Source organism: Wyeomyia smithii, chromosome 1, assembly GCF_029784165.1.
Source record: "Wyeomyia smithii strain HCP4-BCI-WySm-NY-G18 chromosome 1, ASM2978416v1, whole genome shotgun sequence".
NCBI lineage: Eukaryota > Metazoa > Arthropoda > Insecta > Diptera > Culicidae > Wyeomyia > Wyeomyia smithii.
Genome location: NC_073694.1, coordinates 158,321,648 through 158,345,266, shown reverse-complemented (window position 1 = coordinate 158,345,266; position 23,619 = coordinate 158,321,648). Strand labels below are relative to the sequence as shown.

Genomic DNA, 23,619 nt, shown 5'->3' with positions numbered 1-23,619 from the left:
CGCTTAATGTCACTGGACTTATTTTTATTCTCGCTTATTCTCCGTCGGTCTATTTCCGCCACCGTTGTGCCAATCACCGACGCCCGGGGAGGCGACTCCAGCCAGGACCCTTACTCACGACCCGTTGATTAACGGACCGGTGCCAACGGCTGTACTTCCTCATGCGATGGAAGGCGTGATCCCAGAGATTTTTCGCCTCAGAAAATCTTTCGGTGTTGGCTAGGATTGAATCTAGATCAGTTGAGTTGGTTGTGAGGCGGTCACGCCACCCCGTGTTGGCGTTGGGATTCGAGCCTAGGCGTGGTTGGCGGAGACTTTACTAACTACGCTTGGCCCCCGCCTCTACTGTCCCTGGACTTGTTTTTGCTTAATTGAATTTTTTCCCTCTTCCAATTTTCAATTTGAAACGAGAGAGTCGCCATCTAGGACTCAAAACTGTTTTACATCCGTGTTTGCTGATTATAAATTAATCCTTTGTTTAAAGAATGTAATTTGGCCCTAATCAAATCGAATGTGTTTACATTGATTTTTATCGGTCTACGGTCAGCACACACATCATTTTGTGCTATCGCCGTCGGTATCGCTACTTGCTCGCAAGCTACCACCGGCTCTTACTCTCAATGAGCGTCACGTTATAGTAAAGAAAGACACGTGGCCGTGCAGTACAAGAAAATGCGCGCGCAATTTCTCGTGCAGTCGTGTCAAATCAACATGAGGATGTTGAGTAATGGTTGTTCTCTCAAGCTGCAGTCGTAGCAGGTGGTATGAATTGGAGCTATCATGAAAACATAAAAATCCACATTTCACATTGATAGATAAAGGATAAAAATCTTCCAATGCTCAGAAACAACAAATTATCCTATTTTCAAAAGTTTATCTTAAGTTATCGATCATATTTACTTTCTCACAACGTAATAATCGCCTGCGTTAATTTTTTGCAGACTAATCAACAACAAACTATAATAAATAATATTTGATCAGCCTTGAACAATTAGAGATCAGCCAGGTATGACGTAGAAGTGTTGTGTACGTTAAGCAAACAGAAATTGACGATCAAATCCACAATATAATATTTACATTTTATTCAATGAGCGGTGCTATAGATTTTTCTTCCGGATTCTGTTTGATCGGTGATCAGTGAAAGTGGATTGCAGCCAACAGGCACCGGAAAATAACAAATGATTGTTACAAAATTGCGCCGTCCGGTTGTTGAAAGAAAAACATTTCTGCTGGGGGCTTCTTTGTCGCTGGACCTTGACGAGCGATTGCGAAACACAAATAGAGAAACGTTCTTTGTTCGTAGGGTGAAAATTGAGGATATCGCACCTCTCAGTCGCAATACATTGCTTCACAGGATGATAATTCTACGAATGCCGGGAGTCATAAATATATTGTCTTTGCACTATCATAAACTGTCGGATTTGCTAAGTGATCATTTTACTGTAGTTTACTCGCAATGTTTGTTTGTGCTTTGTTTACACATGCCAAAGGTACAAATCTAAAATAACAAGTGTTATGAAGATCATACGAAACCCAGAACAACGCGAATAAATACGGCTGTCAATCAACTGAAGACATTCGGCTTAAGGCATACATTTTTGTAGCCTAATCATTGTTTTCAAGTTATTGTATATCTTCTCATTCGGAAAGTCCGTCCGTTCGCTCGGACTATTTCGTCTTGTGTGTTAGGCCGTCGATTGAATGATCGGTTATCTTACGTGGTCACCTGGTCAGTGAGGTTCGGCAATCATGCAATAGAGCAAAGCAGAAATAGCGCATAACGGCGTCAGGCACTGATTATTATGAAGGCCCTGAACCGAAACCATTTGGATTCCCGTCGTCCGATAAATAGAGTAAGCTGAAATCACGGTCCGTGGCACGTTCACTCTCGTTTTCGGTGTTCGCTCTATTCCATATGTCGTCATCTTATGTAAAAGCTCATTTCTAAAAAAACGCATCTTAGATGAGTTTGGCACTTCACGCTGTCATTTTCACCGGTGGTAGTCAATAGATCCGAATCCATTATGAAAGGACCGTTTGTATAATTAGGTTGCGAGTATTGTTCAGTAGTGTATGTATGTTGACGTTGATAAGTTGACGAGCTTTAAAATAGCATTTTGAGAGGTCAATTCAGTGCATTCGATAACTTTTGACTTTTGAATCTTTAGATTCGACTTCGACATTGGTCCTTTAAAAGTCAAAAAAAGGTTACTTTCATATTTTGACTTTTATCAAAATGTGCAAAAATTTCAACCAAATTATCAATATATTTTTGAATGTTTGCGTTTTGGCCCTCAACTTTTGAACTTTTACTTTAATATTTTTTTTGTTGTCTTTACTTTATAATCTTTTTATGTTTTGTCATTTTGGTTTTAATAATTTTGGTATTTCTGTCTTTTCAGAATTTTAACATTGCTTTCCTTTGTAATAAACTTTTTGATCTTTTAGCATTTTTGATATTTTGGCGTTTCAACTTTTTGATTTTTTGGTCTATTCATCCGTTGGCTATTCGACATTTTACCTTTTGACTTTCAAAACATGACTTTGAACTTTTAACATTTTTCTGCCTTGGCTTTTTGATTTTTTACTTTTAGAGAACTATTATTTAACCCGTAAAGACCCGGGACGGAGCTTATTTTTTTGAAATGCTCGTTCTCAGCACTGGAACGGCCGATTTGGGAAAACTTGGACTTTTATTCAAGGGGAATAGTTGCTCTAAGTTTTGGTGAAGGTGCCACCCCTCTGGACCCCTACCCGTTTTTGTGAGACGCAAATATGTCTGTGTTTTTTTTTCTAATTTTTCAAACAGATTGAGCAAACACTGGTGATTTTCATACGTATCAATTGCTCCATGTATCAAATCATATCAGGTGGATGAAAGATGGTATGTAAGAGTGAATTTTGGAGTTTTCAAATTATTTCAGTACAAAATCACAAAACTACGTATTTTTATAAAAATTCAAACAACAACACCGTTCTTCAAATTTTAAGCTCTACATTTTTACGGTAAGGTCTCCTGAATCCATACGGGATTAAATATTTATTTTAGCATGCAAACATTTTGAGAAAAGCCAGTTTAAATTCACCAAAGTACGTATTTTCATGAAAACCTAATTTTCTCAGTCTCCCACGGTAGGTTTCAACTTGGCTCTTCAACTTTCAAGCTTAGATTTAGAGAAAATCAAGTTTTCAAAAGAACTCGTACTTTAGTGAATTCAAACTCGTTTTTCTCTAAATCTGTGCATGCTAGAATAAATCTTTCAGCATCTTTGGATTCAGGAGACGTTACTCTAGAAATATAGAGCTTGAAAATTGAAGAGCCAAGTTGAAACCAACTGTGAGAGACTGAGAAAATCAGGTTTCCATGAAAATACGTACTTCGGTGAATTTGAACTCGTTTTTTTCAAAATATTTGCATGCTAAAATGAATATTTCATCGCGTATTGATTCAGGAGACCTTACTTCAAAAATATAGAGCTTAAAGTTTGAAGAACGATTTTCTTATTTGATTTTTTATGAAAATACGTAGTTTTGTGATTTTGTACTGAAATAATTTGAAAACTCCAAAATTCACTCTTACATACCATATTTCATCCACCTGACATGATTTGATACATAGAGCAATTGATACGTATGAAAAATACCAGTGTTTGCTCAATCTGTTTGAAGAATTAGAAAAAAACACAGACATATTTGCGTCTCACAAAAACGGGGAGGGGTCCAGAGGGGTGGCACCTTCACCAAAACTTAGAGCAACTATTCCCCTTGAATAAAAGTTCAAGTTTTCCCAAATCGGCCGTTCCAGTGCTGAGAACGAGCATTTTGGAAAAAAAGTTCCGTCCCGGGTCTTTACGGGTTAATATGCTTATGTTTTAATTCTTCATCTTTTTGGCATTGATCTTTGATGTTTTGGCTGATTTACTCTTGAATTTTTTTGATATTTTGATCTTCTGATTTTGTGACTAATGTCTATTTAACTTTATGATTTGATATTAGTTTTTTAGACTTTTTGTTTCTTTACATTTTTACTATTTTACTTTAAAAATTAATGTACTCTCAACATTTTAACCTTTTTAATATTTTGGCTTTTTGACTTTAAGATTTTGTGCTTTTCGACTATGCGGTTATGACTTTCAGAGTTAGGGACTTTTCAGTTGTTCGGTTTTTCAGCTTTTGGATTTTTTTATTATTATTTACACTGTTTGATAATTTTCACATTTAATTTTCCTCCTTTAGTTTTTACTGTTTGACTTTCTGGTTATGTGATCTTTTCACTTTTTGGCTCTTCTAATTTTTGACCTGAACTTCGTGGGGAAAGTAAAATACGAAGCGCCCTGCCAGTCATTGCCACCCAGGCATATAAGACGGTCCCCATATGAAGGAGCGGCCGAAATTACCAAAATGCGAATTTCATATTCAGGAAGTTTTGAGATCATGATTTTGTAGTTTTTGATCTATATTTTTATAATTTCTGAACGAAATCTTGATACATGAAACAATTTATGTTGAAAAATACCACCAAAGTGACCATTTTCAGAAGTGAAGAAAAATAGTTTTTTCAATAATGTTGAAAATCAAAAATCATACTGACACCAAAAATATCAATTTTCCGCGAATTTCAATTTTCCGACCATTGTGTAAGGGGTGAGATAAGTCTTGTTGTCCATCACCACCACCACGTCGCGATTCGCCGGGAAAATCGACTCGACCATCTTATTCAGCCGCTGCCGTTGCGTTATTTCCTGCCATCACGGTGCGAAGTCGACTGATAAAACCATAACATTTTTTCTGTAGACTCGTGAATTAATTTGGATGACGCTGCATGGATAGTTTCGTTAGTGCGTGTGAAGGTAATCCCATGAAAAATCGACCCATCATAAATTAATCGCAAATAGCCATCTATATGTGGTTTTTAGTGAAATGCTCAGATCCATCACGGAGGAACAACTACGAAATGTGCGGTCGTAAAGCTCAAGCTCAAGCTATTTAATCTTTTTATTTTTGACTTTTCAATTGCTTCCTTGATTCTTACAATTTGTGTCTTAAAAAGACATTTTCTAACATTAAAACTGTTTGACTTTCCGATGTTGGGACTGGTGGACATTTTGTAATTTTTTTATTTCAATTTGACGTACACTAAGGTCTTGCTCCACGGGAGGGATAAAAATGATTAATCTTCAATTACTTGTTTATTTGCTTCAAGAAAGGCAATTTGCTGTTCAAAATCTGATATACTGATCGCAACCCTTGTGCTGCCCCAACAGTGTTCCCAGGCACTTTTATATTACACACTGAAAAGAACCACGCTGCTGCTGAGACAAGTGATTTGTTCAAGCCGAAAGCAAATCCGGAAAGCCAGCTGATACAAGCGCAACCCGCTGCTGCTACGCTGCGCTACAGAGAGCTAGATATACTATTCTGTCTACCGAAAGCCAGCAAGCGACCAATCAGAGGACGTAAATTTCTGCTGAAAACATACCGACTCAGCAGCATCTAAGCAGGGACAAATTTCTTTCCCTTTCCGTTAGGCGACATTCATTAATTACGTTATGCTCATAGGGGAGACAGGGGGTATCCTTGAGTGTAACGTTTTGTTACATAGGAAAGGGGGGAAGGTAAGATCGGTTTTGCGCAACGAAAAAATTCTTGAGGGACACAGAAACAAGCATTTTTATTAGGCAAATTCTTCTACTGCGTTATGTAATTTTTATGAGGGTGTTGGCGTTTCGTAATTTATGGATGTCACCTTAAAAGTTTTCCAATTCACACCCTTATGTGGAAGGCTAGATAAAAACGTAACTCTACGTCAAAAAAGCGTAAATTCCAAAATCTACGTAAAAAACGCGTAAATTCCGAAATCAGTTTGAAAAAAAATTAGTAAATTCTGAAATTCGCGTAAAACAAAAGCAGTGTTATTTCCACTTGCGAATCGAGCTGAGAATTTAGAATGAATATTGAAAATAAGGCTATACTAGATAAGTGAATATTCAGTAACTAAACTAAGTAAACTCCGCTCATCACACTCTATATTTACGATTTGAAAATAAAAAACAAATAAAACATGCCGCGTCAAAAGCCATTTTTCTGGGTAATCCGCGTAGAAAAACCGTGTAAACTCCAAAATCTCCGTACAAAACTGCGTAAGTTCCGAAATCCTCGTAAAAAAAGACGCGCTAGAAATGTCACGTATAAAACTGCGTGAAAATCCGCGTAAAAAACACGAGAAAAGAAACTTTAGTGTATTGACTTTTCAACGTTAGGACATTTTTACTAGGGTTTGCAATCCCGGGAACGATTTCCCGGGAATTGCCTTTTCCCGGGATTCCCGGATCCCGGGAATAGGAATATTGATTCTCGGAAAATTCTCCATACAATATTCCTCCTCGGAAAATTCTCCATACAATATTGCAATAAATATCGTATCAAAATACGAAACTTACGTCGTAGAAGTGTAGAGCAGCTTCATAGTGTGCATTATACGAAGCAAATATTTGCTTGAAGCGACGATCAATATTTACTTGCCGTGTAATATCAAATTATTTGCTTAATTTATTTGTCAAAAATATATGCTGTATTATTCAGTAAACGATAAATTAGGAATTAAGAAATATTTTCTTCGTCTCATGTCTTTTTTTGCTAGTGGGTTTACTACTAAGCGGATAGTTGCTTGATTTTTTCTTTGTTTACTGACAAAAAAATTTGAAACCTGTAAATTGATAAAAAAATTGAAACCCGTAAATCAATGCGACCAGAAATAAATAAAACTCAGTCATTGTAACTTAGGTTGTGGCCGCGATTTCACACTAATTACGAAGGCATTCAAATGCTCTAAAATCTGGCTGCCAAACACTCAGCTTTTTTTACTAATGTATGCCTGAAGGGCACTGGGTACTGAAATGCCACTGCGACATTCTTGATAGACGATAGACGATTATTCATGAATTTCTGGAGTGAACTTGAATAAATTTTGTTCTTCAATTGATAATTAAATTGTAAACGATCGTTTGAAACTTTTTATTAATAAACTTTACTTAAAATCTCATTTTTGCTAAGGATTTTTTCCTTTCCCGGTTCCCGGGAATTCCCCGGAAATGAGATTTTTCATTCCCGTTTCCCGGGAAATCTATTCTCGGGAATATTGAAAACCCTAATTTTTACCTTTTAGGTTTTTTAACGTTTCTAGTTTTCGACTTGATTTTTGAAAAATTTGTTGATTTGTTTTTAGTTTCCTGAACTCTTGACTTTTTGACATTTCGGTTTTCGGTTTCGGTAGTGCGAACACTACAGTCTTTCGAATTATTCTTTTTGTAGCAGACCTCGTTTGCTGTTTTCGTGATGCTTGAACTGATCAAATGAGCTTCAGCTGATAAAAGCATTGACTGTCTTAAAAACAGGAGTTTGTGCAAGGAATGTTGTTGAGTAATTATTAGAATAATGCTTAATCTTAAGTGTGAACAATGGCATATACGTTGGAATATATTCTATAAACACAGCCAAACAGACGTGCCATTCGATGACGATTTCATCGACCAGAAAAATATCGATTATTTTGAAGTTTTGCTCAGTAGGCAATAATGCCGCTGGTGTCGCTATAAGCAAGCGTGTACATCCGTTATCAAAGACAAAAACCGTCTGTATTGCAGCTGGTGTTGATTTAAGCAAGCGTACACAAAGACAAGAACCGTTTTAGGAAAATAAGTTAGTAGACAATAAGCTCACATGGTGGCGCATGAGTGTAACGTTTCGAACAAGGACGAAGATTTTTCAGGATTTTTCTTCAAAGAGGCACGTCTGTTTGTCTGTGCTATAAATATAAACATAGAAATCGTGTTAATAAAATTTGTTACTTCATTATATATAAATATTTTATATATCGTTTTCTAAATAGCTTAAAGCTTCAACTAAAATATCAAAATGCGTTTCTAGTCACTTCTGAAAACTGTATATTTATGAGTCCTAATGGCCGGACATTAAACATTTACATAAGGTCGCCAGTTGTTCAATTCGAAGGCCGTATAATGGAACCCAAATTATTTTATAACCCAAATGGATGACGTAACCGTTTTTATTGTTTGGGCCACACGTCGACGTTTGTTTCTAATAAACGATTATTTCCGAAAAATGAAAGCTCCAATTCATACAACGATCAGCGGTTGTAAATCATTCTCCAATTTCGAGTACCCACCATTGAAAATTATAAGCTAGCCCGGTGGCGAACGCATAACCTGTTTAGCTGCTCGACGAAAGTAGAACCAATGTCTATTGGCGATTTCAGCGCTGCGATTTCACTTCCACCATGAACCTACCTCACTACATCAGTTACCCATGATCAGGGACTGCAAACAAGTTTGCCATGTTTTTCTTCTTTTCCTGATAGAATATTTGATGATTGTCGAAATACGCGACAAACGATAGTGTCGGCTCGGGCCGAACCTTGTATCACGACCATAAACACCTGAAACATGTTTTTTTGCGATTCTATCCGGTGGTACGCGGTCATCGTATTTTTGAATTTCTGGGTGCCACTAGAAATTCGCTTCGTTGCGATGAACCTCGTTGAAAGAGAACAGTAGAGAATGTGGGTGACGATTCTGATTCTTCAAAAATGAGATTCCAAATAACTACGCAGCAAAAAAACATATCAACTTGTGATAAATTATTGCTGAACCGGTTTCGTGAATTATCTACTAGAGTAGCATTGAATTTATTGTATAAATCTATGTAAACAGCATATGCGCAGTTTCTAAATTTATTCGCAGAGCTCGAGAAAGATGAGACGAATAACAGGCCTAGTACATTTATTTTCTGCTGATCGTATGGCATGTATGTAGTACAGCAGATATTAGAAAGGAAGTCGATTTATTCTTCTCAGAAAAAAAATTAATCAAACGTTATGACGCGTCAAAAGATTCTCCGCATATCCACTGGCAGCCTAAGCACGCAGGAGTCTGCAAACTCACCACGATCACCAATTAAGGTTCGGGTCATGTTGCAGCATTGGAGGTTGTAACATTGCTCGCATCCTCCTGGGGCTAACTCGCTAGCTTTTTGGTTGAACAGGTTTTTCCAGATCGTTGGATCATGGAAGGTTTTGCTTTGTATAAAAACCGATTGCCAAACATCGATCAGGCAATAGGGTCAGCCGCTTGCCGATGTATCAAAGACGCCCCCTTGGCACACCGTTCAATCTATGTAAAATGGAAATTAGTACGTTAGGTTATCAATTTGTTTGGTAGTGTAGTGAGTTTTATTCAATTGCGTTTCATCCGAAATATTTTTCACAGCTTTCCAAGTTGTTAAAAACATGAAAATTACACTAGTATTTTTTTCACTGAAATTTAAAATAAATAAAAGTAATAAAAAATCTTGAAAATTACATAATACATACTATCAACGTTCATTTGTCGACAATTTTCACAGCGACCTAAGTTCGCGTTACGGTGTGTAGTATGACGTTGAAATTAACGAGCATTATGTTAGTCGTTTTTTAAATTTAGCGTGTAATTAGGATGGCGAACAAATGGCGCAGCCAACCTTTATTAAAAGAAACTATGGCCACTCGTGGTTTTACTTTTTTTCTTTAACTGCATGGGAATGCTGTAGCTGTGCATGTACACGAATAAAATCAATGTTAGTACCTAAAGAGTTTTCTCTTAATGACGACATTGGATTTTGCACTCTGGTTTCTCCGTGCCTCTTTCGACAAACAGTCCTAGATATGACCTTCAACTATCCACAATGGGTTTATCGTCATTGGGAATTTCTTGTTTCTTTCGTCAAAAATGTTTACGACATAAGATCTTACGTAAGATGAAATCAATTCGCGAAAAGTTCAAGAATTGTGAAGTATGTACTACTTGAGCCAGTTCCTGCAGAACCGAAAATAAACACCCCGCGCATTTGCACAGAAATTTGGGACCCAGTCGAGCGATCCAAAGTGCAATCGTGTATAAGTGAAATGTCAATAACGGTTAGCAAAGGCTGTTATTTTTAGAAACATGTCCATTCCGAATGTGATTGTTGACCTCTCTTTAGCCGAGTTGGTTTGACATATAAAGTATGGAAAACGAAAGTTTGTGACTTCTTTGCGATCAGCTTAAAAACAGAAACTGACCCAAGCAGTACATACACAGAATTCTTTTTCTACGTGAAGAATCGCGTAAAAAAATCGTATAATTTTGAACAAATCGCGTAAAAAAAGATCGCGTCGTTTTGATAAAATCTTCCGCTACGTGTAAAAAAATCGTGTGAAATAAAATCACGTAAAAAACAATCGCGTAAAAAAAGAATTCAGTGTAATTCAGAAATTTCGAATTCTTCACGAGATCATTCCATCTGACGTAAGATCTGATGTTGTGAACTTTTTTGACGTAAGAAACAAGAAACCTCAATTAGACATACACTTGAATAGGTAATTAAATGTTCATTCACATATCTAATTTCGTATAACTAGGTTGATTCATATTGGCCCTGACGGCTCTGTTGATATTGGTTTGGTTTTTGCATGCGAAAGTGAAGGAAGGAAATATTTTTGCTTTTTGTTTTCATACATAAATAGACAATTGCATATGAGAATTCGCCTAGGTGCGAACAGCCTGAAAAATCTCTTGTGTCAGGGCCAATGGCTAAACAAAATGTCGAAACTTTCGAGCTACTAACTGAGATATTGTTTATGTACGTGCACAAAATAGAGATTCTCATACGGTTTAGTCGCTGGTTGCTATTGTCACTTTCTACTTTGGTGCGCCATTCATCAATCGTAATCTTAATTAATCTCTCTTCAAGAGCCAGTTCGCAAGAGGCGCAACCGCATGTGTTGCTAAAATTTTCAACTTTTGTTCGTCTATTAAAGGTGAGATTTGCAAAATTTTAATTTTTTGCATTGAGGTTAAGTAGGGTAAAATGGTCCTTAAAGATGATATGTCCAAAAACGTCCAAATCACAAAAAGTGCAATAACTCCTGCTAGACTCTATGGATTTTGACGTGGGACTACGTCTTTGTTTACTATACTGGGATGCATTCTATAAAATTGAGAATGAAACTGGCAAATGTTGCGTCAACCACATGATGGATAACAATAACCAATATGTTGTTGGATAGATAAAATGTATAACAATTTTGTAATATGATAGTTATCACTCTAATTTCATTGCTAAGCGGTAAAACTGATAAAAGTTTCAATGACAAATTGACGCGAAAAATTAACCAATTACATGCGAGCATTCCTAGCACAGATGACGTGAATGGACACCATTCGTTTCCCTGTGATATTCTCTGTATCAATATCGAAATAAAAATTGACAGAGTCTCCCGTTCCAATAGGTCAATTTATTTTTGCTTCCATGAGCTTAGACTATAGACTGTTCCGAAAATTATAAATACATCTTCTTTCTGGAATAAAACAAAAAATACAGGATTTTTCGGGTCATTTTATTCTGAAATATAAATAATAAGTGTTTTCTTTCCAGTTTCAATTCAAGTTGGGATTATTTTTCGTAGGATACGCGAGTTCTCTAACTTTTTTTATAACACTACTCATAAGCTTTTGCACAGTGTGTTCTCCGACCATTTTTATCACTTTTAGCCATTTTTTTTAAAATTTTCAACATTGTCCGCTGGTTTGACATATTTCCTCAGCTTTGCCTTGGTCAAAGCCCAAAAAGTTTCATTAGGGCGAATTTCAGGGCAGTCTGGAGGATTCATCTCCTTTGAGACACATGTGACATTATTTGTTTTATACCACCCTAGTGTTAGCAGAGCGTGTAAAATAACCAACTGATCTTGTTGAATGGTAACAGTGGAATGAGAAAATATCCTTATTATAACATGTATATGATTGCTGTGATCCAAATACTTTGAGCTGATTGCTTTGTTAAGTTTGCTTTATCAACACTCCTTCTCAAACTAGACTGGAAGCACTCCAGCTGCGGTCCTATGCTTGTATAGCTTTACTTTGCTCAATGGTTTAGTGAGCATGTCCGCAACCATATGCTTCGATGGACAGTAAATTATGGTTAACACACCTTGCTGAACGAGGTCCTTGGTAAACTGAAACTTAGTGTCTACGTGTTTGGATCGTCGCTGTAGTTGCTCGGTTTCCAGTTGCCGGATGGTACTCTGGTTGTCCTCGTAGAGCATAATTTGGTTTTCTGGCTCGTTTACGTCTTTCATTAGATTCTGGATCCAAAGTAGTTCTTGACACGCTTCAGCTGCAGCGATGAACTCGGCTTCGGTAGATGATAATGCAACGCAGGATTGCTTTCTGGACGCCCAGCAAATTGCACCGCCACCGAAAAGGATTATATAACCACTGTTGGATTTTCGGTCTCGTTGATCACCCGCCCAATCTGCATCCACGAAAACCTTTAGATCAGCATTATTGTTGCCCAAATTTAGGCGGAGATGCTTCGTCGCCAGAAGTTACTGCATAATTCTTTTTGCTTCTGTCCAGTCACTCGGGGCACTGACCTTTCGTCCAAGTAACGAGACGCTAATTGCTACATCTGGCCTCGTATTTATCGCTATGTAGAGCAAACCACCAATCAAACTAGAGTAGGATTTATTGTTTGGTAGCTTATTGTCTTCTTCCTCCTTTGCTTGCAAATAGCCGGGATCCATTGGGATCAGGGATGGTTTGGCCATTTCGAGCCCAAATCGCGATGCTAATCGGTGGATGTAGCTTTGTTGGTTTAACAGAAAACGTCCATCAGTTGCACGCTCGACTTGAATGCCCAGATATTGCCGCACGTCGCCGAGAGATGTCGTCTTGAACTGCTTTGATACCTTAGCCAGGATGTCGTCGTATTCAGCTTCCGTTTTGCACACGATGAGCATGTCGTCCACATATAATACGATGAATACTTGTTTGTTGCCCGTAGTTCGCACATACAGGCACGCATCAGCAGTCGATTTGTTGAGACCCAGTTTCTTGAAACAGTCGTCAATCGTTTGATTCCAAATTCGTCCGGACTGCTTCAAACCGTAGATGCTCTTTTTAGATGACACCCATCTCCGGATGCTCCAGTCTCGTACCCTTTTGGTTGACTCATGTACACATCGTCCGTTAGAGTTCCGTACAGGAGGCCGACTTTATATCCACGTGTTTTACAAGAAGTTGACGACGAGTGGCAATGGTTAGCAAAGTTCGAAAAGTGACTTGTTTTGCCACGGGAGCAAACACCTGGTCGTAGTCAGTTCCAAATTTCTGACTAAAGCCTTGAGCAACCAGTCTCGCTTTATAACGTGTGATTTGTCCGTTTTCGTCTAAATTTCGCTTGTACAATCACCTACAGCCGATGGCCCTCCGTCCCTCTGGGAGTGCTACAATAGTCCAAGTTGAATTCTCTTGAAGTGATTGTATCTCCTCCTCCATGGCTGCTTTCCATAATGCGCTTTCAGGTCCATTTAGCGCTTCGTCGTAGGTACTTGGCTCAGCTACTATGGCCACATTCCCCATTTCGTGGAATCTTTGTAACATTACCCCTTTGTTCAGTCGTTTTGATCTGCGTGGGCTGGTTTCTTCACTCGGAGAGTCGTCGCAGGAAATATAATTTTCATCCTCACTACTTTTTCCGCTTTCATTTGGGACTTCGGGATTTTTTGCTGCCTTAGGCGGGAACGGTTGTAGAACACCAGAATCATTACTCACCGATTGCATAGGTGGTAACGGCTGAAGAAGGTCTTCATACGATTCTTCCTCAAGCTTGGGAATGCCTATACCGGGTTGCACCAACTCCTCCTCAAAGAAACGAACGTCCCGACTAATCACTAGCTTGTTAGTGGCCATATCAATGAACCTGTAGGCTTTGTGGTTGCTTGAGTAACCGACGAACGTCATTTCCTTTGACTTGTCCTGAAGTTTGCTACGTTTTTCTTTTGGCACATGGACAAATGCTCTACACCCAAACACCTTCAAATGGGAAACGTTCGGCTTGCGTCCCCACCAAACCTCGTATGGTGTGATCTCCACAGCACGTGAAGGTAGATGGTTTTGTAGATATACGGCAGTTGCGGTTGCTTCAGCCCAGAATCTAGCAGGCCAAAATCCGGTCAGCAACGTCAGATTTTTTCTTTAAGAAGAAAACAGTACAATAGCGACTGTGATCATCTACAAATGTTAAAAAGTAACGAAATCCACTTATCGAGGGTATCTCCAGGGGTCCATACACGTCCGAGTGGATGAGGTCTAATGGAGCGGTAGTCTTCTTCTCGGTGGACTTGGGAAAAGGAGTTCGAGCCTGCTTGCCTTCACACAGCATTCACAACCTTCACGTATTCCGCAATCCGCCACCGACATCCCAGTGACAAGCTCCTTCTTCGTATGCATTTCCAGTGCATCTGGATCGCGATGTCCAAACCGCCGATGCCATGTATGTTGGCAATCTTTCTTATGAGATACAGTTGCTTTTGCAGCAACTTCGTTCTCCACTTTGTTGAGGCGATACAACCCTTTGCACTTAGTCGCAACGGCGATCTCGTTGTCATTTACGATAATTCTGCATTTTCCGTCAACAAACAACCTTCGCCTTCCGAGTAGTCATAGTGAGCACGGACAAGAGACTCGCTGACAGCTTTGGCACGTACATCACGTTGTATAGTCGGATTTTATTCATGCTTCCAAAGCTGTTAAGACATTTGACTACGCCAGTGCCAGTACCAGCGATCGCCACTACACGCCCGTCAGCCAACTTTACTTCACCCGTAGCCGGTTGGATGTCCTCGAAAAAATTCTTGTTAGACGTCATGTGTGAACTTGCACCGGTGTCAATGATCCAGTCGTTCGCCGTGTCGCCGCTTCCAATGGTCAGTGCGTACATATTGCTGTTACCGCCATTCCGAGCGGTTTTTGCATTCTGCTTCTTGGGTCCAATTTGTTCTCGTTGCAGTTGCCTGCAGTCCCGTTGTTTGTGGCCAGGCTTTTTACAGTGATGGCACACAATTTGTTTCCGTCCTGCTGCTTTCAGTGCTGTTCCTCCGCTCGTGCCACGGCTTTGCTTGCTTACCTCATCCAGCAATTTTCCTCGGATTAAGTTCAACGTCAAGGCAACATCCGTACGCGTTTCGAGGGCAGTAGTCAGTGCGTTGAAAGACTTCGGCAATCCTCGCAGGACAAAGGCCACCATGGTGTCTTCTCCCAGGTCCTTTCCTGCACTACACAGCTTCGTGTAGAGATCCTCCATTTTCGTGAGGTACTCGTCCATGTCGTCCCCTTCGGTGTACCGGGTCGCACACATTCGTTGTAGGAGAGAAACCCTGGTTGATAGAGTTGCCTTTGTGTGGTGTTTGGCCAGTGCTGCCCATGCATCATTTGCTGTTTTCGTTGCACGAATAACTCCAAACTGATTCTCTTCCAGTAGCAGCAGAATTGTCGCACGAGCTTTTTCATCGCCTTGAATCCACGCCGCCGGAAGACCAGCCACTGCGCCCGCCACGGCTTCACCGTCTCCACCTACTCCATTCGCAAGTGCTGCGGGAGGACCGTTTTCACGTAGGTCCATAAACCTTCCCGAATTAACAGCGCTTCGGTCCGAAGCTTCCAGGCTACGTAATTAGAGTTGTTCAGCTTCGTTGAATTCTTGAGATCCATCCTATCGCAGGTTTGCCTCTACTTGCAGAACTTCCAGAAACTTCCTTAGTGATGGAAAAAATGAACTTCAACACGTTGCTATGGCCCCATAACGTGTTAGCAGAGCGTGTAAAATAACCAACTGATCTTGTTGAATGGTAACTGTGGAATGAGAAAATATCTTTATTATAACATGTATATGATTGCTGTGATCCAAATACTTTTAGCTGATTGCTTTGTTAAGTTTGCTTTATCAACACCTAGTGCATCCTTAGAATAATGGCAGGGAGCAAGATCGGGCCAAAAGATTGGAGGATTGTTATGCTGCTTAACCATGGGTAACAACCTTTTCTGCAAACACTCTTTCACGTAAATTTTACCATTCATTGTGCCATTCGTAATGAATGGACGAGATATATTCCCACATTCACAAATGGCCTGCCAAACCATTACCTTCTTGCCGAATTTTTCGGTGTAAATGGCTTTCACTGGTCCAGGGACATCCTTTCCCTTCGGTGATGTATAAAATTGCGGTCCTGGCAGAGTCTTATAGTCCAGTTTTATGTAGGTTTCGTCATCCATGATAACACACCCCATTTTTTTGGTCAGAAGTTTGTCATAAAGCTTCCGAGCTCTCGGTTTCACAGATTCAGCTTGTTTTGGATTTCGTTTTGGCTGCTTCTGCTTCCGACGGGTCTGCAGATCCATTCTTCCCTTGGCACGCATAACGTTACTCGCCGAGGTTCCAAGCTCTCTCGCCACATCTCGTACTGAAGGATGCCGCTTGTAGTATTCCTTAACCTTTTTGTCCATTGTGGAATCAACAGGCCCGGGTTTTCTACCACGTCTTGGGGCATCAGTAAATGTGCACTCTTCACAATACTTTCGCAATGCGGTTTGAACTGCTCCGACACTTATACCTTCTTCTCTGGCTAATTTTCTTATAGAAAGACCACTCACGGTGCCCCATTTGTGCACAATTCGCTTTCTTTGCTCGGGAGAAAGGCCACGCATTTTCAAAATTTCGCACTAAATGTTAGAAAAAATGACAGCATCTGTTTCTTTTGGATGTAAACAACAGGACGCAGCCAACGTTTGGTTGAATACTGCACGTTATTTGAAATGACGGTTGATCGTAAGTGTATTTATAATTATCGAAACGGTCTATAATATGATGTCTCGAAGGTAAAAGTTTTTCGAAAAGTTCGAAACAATCCCCATTCTAGAACAATTTCTATACCTGCTTTCAGAACCTAATAAAAACTGATGTCTTGAAAAAAAACATGCCGGTGAAAGCAACAGTATCAGTGGAGTAAACAACCGCAGGTCTCTCGTCGTCTATGATTGCAGCGGTACTCTTCTATTCGTACATTTCAGCGGTACACTTCTATTCGTACTGCAGCGGTACTGTTCGTACTGCAGCGGTACTATTCGTATTGCAGTGGTACACTTTTGTTCATACATTTCTATTCGTGTGCAATCGAGGAAAAACTGCAATGCTGCTGTTGATGGTAATTGAAAATTTATCTCATAAATATGATTACCATAAATTACTCAACAAGAATTGTAATTTTTTGCAACGGATATTTATTTAATTTTATCTTCGATATTCAATAAATAATCGTGGCCGGATAGTATCGAAAGAGTAAATTCCTAAATATACACATTTATAGAAGAGTAACTGTTAGATGATATATTATTATTCTAAGCCTTACCATGATAAACCTTGCAGGCAAATGAAATAAATAGTCAAGTAAAAAACAAAAATGGAATTGTTGATTGCTACGATTTTTTGCTGGAACTTGTTAATAATTTTGTTTAAAATATCTTCTTATGTTTGCCAATTAATGAACCTTTGTAAGGGCTTCCATATTATATTGAAAGTTAGATCCATATTATAGATTTGATTTAATCAGAGTTAAATAAAACAAAACCATTCATTATGGTAACGTAAGTATTATTGGATTTGGTTTCTGAGGATATAGAGTTGATTCTGACTTCGACGCGTTACGATAAATTCTTAGTGCTTCTTCCACAAGGACGATATGCTTGTGCCTTGTCAAATACATGTTGTTTGTACACAAAAATACTATAGGCAGAATATCGTCAGATATAAACGATATTCTTGCGAGTGTTGTTGAATATATTTTGAAAATTGATTTCCAGGGAAGGCTGAAAATATAAATACGTACAGTCACTGAGCAAACACATTGATTTTGTCTGCAGACTCTGTATATTTTGTAAAAAAAAATCCCCTAATTACAGTGTTAAGTCCCACGTCACCATTTCATACAACCCTAGGACTGTATACCTTGTAGTATTTCTAAAAATTTGTGTTTTTATTCTACAGTAATAGTATTTCAAACCGCATGGTCACAAGATATGGTAAAAAAAATTTTTTTGGGTCTCCCTACTCTTCTCAACATCGACAGAAAAATATATCTGAATATAGTGTAGTACAAATAGAGCAACTCAAGAGCTTTAACTTCATGTGTAAGCCAAGTGCGTCAAATGGGGTAAAACGCCCCCAGAAGGTTTTTTTTCCAAAAGCCGCCAAAATTACAACATTTTCTGTCAGCTTTTATTTTGCTGATAATTTGGATAGTCACTTTACCTTACTAGAACTACCTACTATACCAGAAGGTACGCCATTTCGGGGTAAAAAGTTCATTGAAGATTTTTCTTCCCCAAAATGCCGGCAAACCGTTAAGTGTTTAGTTTAGTGCAAAAACTCGGGTTAGACTTGATAGATTTGCTGAATGTTCAGATTTTTACCCTAGCTAAATAAGTACTTAAAGGGCGAGGTGACAAAAGTGACAAATAATTTACACGACGAAAAAAAATATTTTTTTTGGAAAAGACTCTCTATTCAGACTTTCTTTATTCAGACCCGAATATAAAACAACTAAGAAGCTTTTATCTGATATCAAATCCAGATGGGCCATTTTGAAACTGACTAAAAAGGACTAATGTTTTTCTTCACTCTTTCACTATGTTTCAAGAGAAGCATTAAACAAGGTAAATGACATTATCGAAATGACGGTTGCTGAAAGACAAAAATGTTTTGAGTTTTATTGAAGCAAATCAAGTAAGCTATTCTTTTAGATTTATGTTCATCCTGATAATTCAAACTTACTTTCAAATTTTATTGTCATTGTGGGTCCATTCATCGCATTCTTCGGTTCTTTTTTCCAGAGTGTTGGCCGAAAAAACATGTTGCTCTTGTAGCAACAAAAATAAAAAATCATTTAAAAAATGACGACATCGAACATTAACGCTTACCAATTTTTACTCACGAAGTCGCTGTGAATTGAAAAAATGAAAGATTATAGCTCTTTACAGTTGATGTGAATTTTGGTGCTCTTAGCCAAGCTTTGTTTTCTCCTTGGAGTAACACTACCGTGTAGGAGATTATCTTCCACTGCGTAAACAACTGCTCTTACACTGGTGAGCAAAGCGACGCACTTGCTTGAAGAGAGCAGTGAATGGTGTGTATCAGAGGAGCTCGCAAAAAACACTGCTGTGGAATCTGAAACTTTTCACTAGAGAGATAATAAACCGGTATGATCTTTCTCACACGAAAGGACAATACGCTTAATAACTACACAATAGAGCTCACTACAGTGCTTTCACTGTGTGTCTCTTAAGTAAATATCAAATGAGAGAAAAACATAGGTGAATTACGTTGTTTGCTTTGCATCTCATCTCGAAACTGAAAAAAAAATCCAGCCGCCCGTCACGCATGTTCGCCCTTCGAATTCTATCGAATTGATCTCAGCAGTGTACACTGCTGCGTACTTCTCTGTATTCTCTCTAGAGTGATTTACTACTCGCGTTTGGCTCAGCTGTGGTGTAAGCAGCAAGTGTATTCACTCTACTCTTCTCACATATTAAGGGGAATACCAAGCATGCCCTTAGCCAGCTCGAATGTGCGTGAAGTCTTCAGAGACCTTAATGCAATTTCCCGTAAGCAAACGTAGAAACGTCGAGCCCGACAAGCAATCACTCTACGGCCTTTTATGCACTTCCAAACTCGCCAGGGGCACCAAAATTCACAAAAAACGGTTAAAAAGCTATAATCTTACATATTTTTCACAGTTTAAGCTCTAAGCTAAACCTAGTGTTGACCAGTGTTATCAAGATCAAAACGAATTTATGTAGCTCTATTTGACAGCTCGCTGCCAAAAGAATTTGTAGCATTAAGGAAGTCCATCGTAACACTTCAAAATATATATAAAAAAATATCAGGTGTTTGGAAAAATAACTTGGCGTTTACAGGTGAAAATTAAAAGGCACGAATTCATTCACGCAGCGGTGCAATATGGTCTTCCACATACGAACTTTAGGTTTTGTTAAAATACGTTAGTATATAAGGATGCGGAAATAAAAAATGCGAAAAAGTTCAAATTTTGATATTGAGTTAATTTTTGTAACTAATGACTTAATTTTTTATCAGAGCATCGGAATGTTTTCATTCCTATTTTATGAAAATATACACCAAAAAAGTGATAACAAGTTCGCTGCTCGTCCAAAAGGCACCGAAGGAGATTGGAAAGAGGGTAGGATGTCATTCGATCATAGTTTATCGCATCAGGAGGTCTCTACAGGATGGTTCCCAGCGGCAAAATACCAGGAAGTAGACGACCCCGTTTTGATCGTACGCCAAATGGGATCAAATCGGTCTGTGCAAAGATTGCTCGCCAAGCCGTACGTTTCATCGGTATTTTGAAGAACCAAGATCCAAGCTACATCGACAAAATTTGTTTAAAGGGATCTATCTCAGATAACGGAGTTCAAGAGTGTTTGTATTAGGGGCCATCCACATACCACGTTGACAGATTTTTAATGATTTTGACCCCCCCTCCCCTTCGTGGACAACTGCCCATATAAATTCTAAAAAAATTGTATGGACCGTGGACATTAGCCAAACCCCCCCCCCCAAAGCTGTCCACGTGGTATGTGGATGGCCCTTTATTACCTGAGTTAGTTGAAAATGGGATTTCAGAGAAATGTCATAAATTTTCGCATATTTCCCTACTACACCCTGTACTCGTTCATTTTTTCTGTTAAGAAAGAGTTTCACTCTAAGGCTGCTTGCACATGTTTTGTTAGTAACATTGGGAATGGTTGCAAAATTGTTGAATGTAAATATGAAATGAGATTCGGTTTTACTTTCGTTAGTTTCCAAAATTTTAACCAGTTTGAGTGACTTGTTTTCCCGAACGGATTACAACAGAATCAGCAACGATTTATCAACATCTTAAATTAATTCGATTATTTAATTTCTATTCTATTTTTATTTTAATGCTCAAGGGCGAAAGAGGGAGTGTGAAGCTATTTTATTTTTCATATAGTATAGAAAAAATCATATGAATGTGGTGAAAAGATGACATTTTTCGTTACATAATTTGCGAACAAACCAAAAGTCACTCATACAGACAGTGGCAACTATCAAACAACTCAGTAATATATACTACACATAGAGACACACCACGCACAGGCTCAGTAGGGTAAACGGGGTATTTTCGCCCACCTGGAAACATTTCACGCTTTTTATCTGATAAATTTATTAAACATTAGAAAACTATGGATGCATTATTGAAAGGCGTCGTACACAAATTACGTAACGCTAAAAATCTAGATTTCAGACCCCTCCCCCTTCCCACCTATGTAACGATAGGTAACGTTCGACATGACTCCCCCCCTAAAATTACGTAACGCTGATCAGCCTGACCCCCCTCCGAAGTTTTCAATTTCGAGCAAACATCACAGTTACGTAACTGTCTCTACTACCCCCCTCCCCCCCTACATGCGTTACGTAATTTGTGTACGACGCCAAATAACATACTTAGAAATCATACTACATAATAGTTTACGGCAAAACACTCACTCTTGGTAACAATATTTTGGAATTAGTTTACACATATTTAAAATCATACCTGAATCAACCCAAGCTTAAGAGGGAGTGGTAATATAAACTTAACTTCTGGAAGCTATTGTAACAAATATGTATGCTTTTGAAACAATTCATTGTTGTAGTAACATCAATAAAACACTATAGAATCAGTTTTTATACTCTAACAGATTGGGAAGAGTCAAAATAGTAGTTTTAGAGCATGACCGAAAAAGGTTGGTTTCTGCCTAAATCGAACATATTTTGTCCATACCAAGTTTTGACAGCTCTTTGTTTACCATTCGGCCGTAGCGTGCTAAACAAAAAGCTGCATGTAGCAATTAACAGGTAAATATTTCTAAATTTATTACATTTAACGACATGAAATTGGCTGAGAATGCCTGAAAACCGCTATTTTTAAATTCAGAAAAAATCACGACAGAAAGCTGTCCTTCGCAAATTCACTATATGTGCTCTAAAAAGATTTATGATGATCTAAAATATAATTAATCCGAAATATTTCCACGCACGGCTCTAAATACAGAGGTGGGCCAAAATATTGGACTTGGTGGTCCCGAGTATTTTTTTAGTACTTCGTAATAAATTTTTGATATTTCATGGATATTTTTTAATAAGTTGCATTGTTTAATGATGTATGTCATAATAGACACTTAGCTCTTAACAATAGTATGATAGAGTATTAGTATTTATTTATTTATGTCGAAAAAATCGTGTTTTCTAAATAAATTATACAATCACTTCCTAAAGCTGGCCAAAATACCCCCGTTACCCTTCGATATTGGTCGCGGGTCATACGTTGAACTGATCTGCATGGCAAAGTAAACTCATTGCTCACCTAATTTTATGAATGTATCTTATCTTGAAGCATTTTTTCTCAGCTTACCACAATGGTGGCATTAAATTCAAAATCGGTGTTTTTTCTGATAAAATTCAAGATGACGGTGAGATCCTTGATGGCGGGTAATTTTTTCCTACTTTAAATGAAAGCTCTATCATTCCTAAAGAGGAAACGACGTGCTGTTTGTAGAGGCTTTAATGACTTATTCAAAAAGATAGATAAAAATAGATCAATTGAAAGATCAAGAATTGCTCCAAATACAACTTTTTTGAAAACCGTTTGACTTTTTAATGCCCGAGGGGTCCATCAATATGAACTAAATAAAGTGATTTTTCAAGCTACTCCGCAAACAAATAAAGTACACCTAAATAGAATCATACATTTAATATATTTATAGCGTATAGATTTTGTGATGAGCATCTTACAACAAGTTCATGTAGACCGATTTCGACCATTTTTGGTTCTATTCATGATTTTCGGAACTGCATTCAAACGTCTGGAGGTTGTTTTTAGAAATTAGGCTTGTTTACAGAATTAAGTTGGAAGCTTCTCTGAAGATATTAATACGCGAAATTGTTTCTCATCCGTAAGCAAGTTCGCAACAGCAGCAAGCTGCAGCAATGTTGCTGGAAAAGTCCAATATTGAGCGGTTCGTCAGATATTCAATCAGTTTGAGGGAAATAACGTTTTCTACAAGCATAATAACGCCTTACGGTCATTAGAAGAGCTTTTTCCAGGACAAATTTCTACAAATATGTATCTATGTATTTTTAGGAGCCAACTGGACATATCTGGAGAATATGTACGAAAAAGTGGATGCAGGATCGTATGGAAACTTATAATTCGGTCGCAAAAATATCTCCACCGATCGATCTTAACACGAAGCTGACATTATTTATTTGTCTCACTCTAGTATATCTGTATACACCTACATACATATACTCAAACAATTTTAATCATTTTGATTGAATTGGAAAGATATTTTCAATACTTTGGGAGTGATAGTAGAGGAAAATATGGTTTTAGACCACGTTTAGAAAAACAAAAAACGATTTATTTATCACCTTCCTCTACCCTAGCATCCATTAGAGCGTAAAATGTTGGTACACACAATAATTTTCCTAGATAAAATTATTTAATTTCTTGAAAAACATGTTCAGTAGTATAAATAACGATTTTTCTCATAATTTATATTGAACATCTCAAAAATCTTTCTCCTAAGCATTAAATTATGAAAATACAAATTATTAATTATACAGTTTCATTCATTGCTGTTTGCTGTTTCTACAGTTTTTTTTTGT

General features: G+C 38.2%; 1 protein-coding gene across 1 annotated transcript in view; it reads right to left on the bottom strand.

The window, feature by feature from the left end:
• Window positions 1-23,619, bottom strand: part of LOC129718029 (alkyldihydroxyacetonephosphate synthase-like) — a 99,719-nt gene that overhangs the window by 55,500 nt on the left and 20,600 nt on the right. The window lies entirely within an intron of this gene.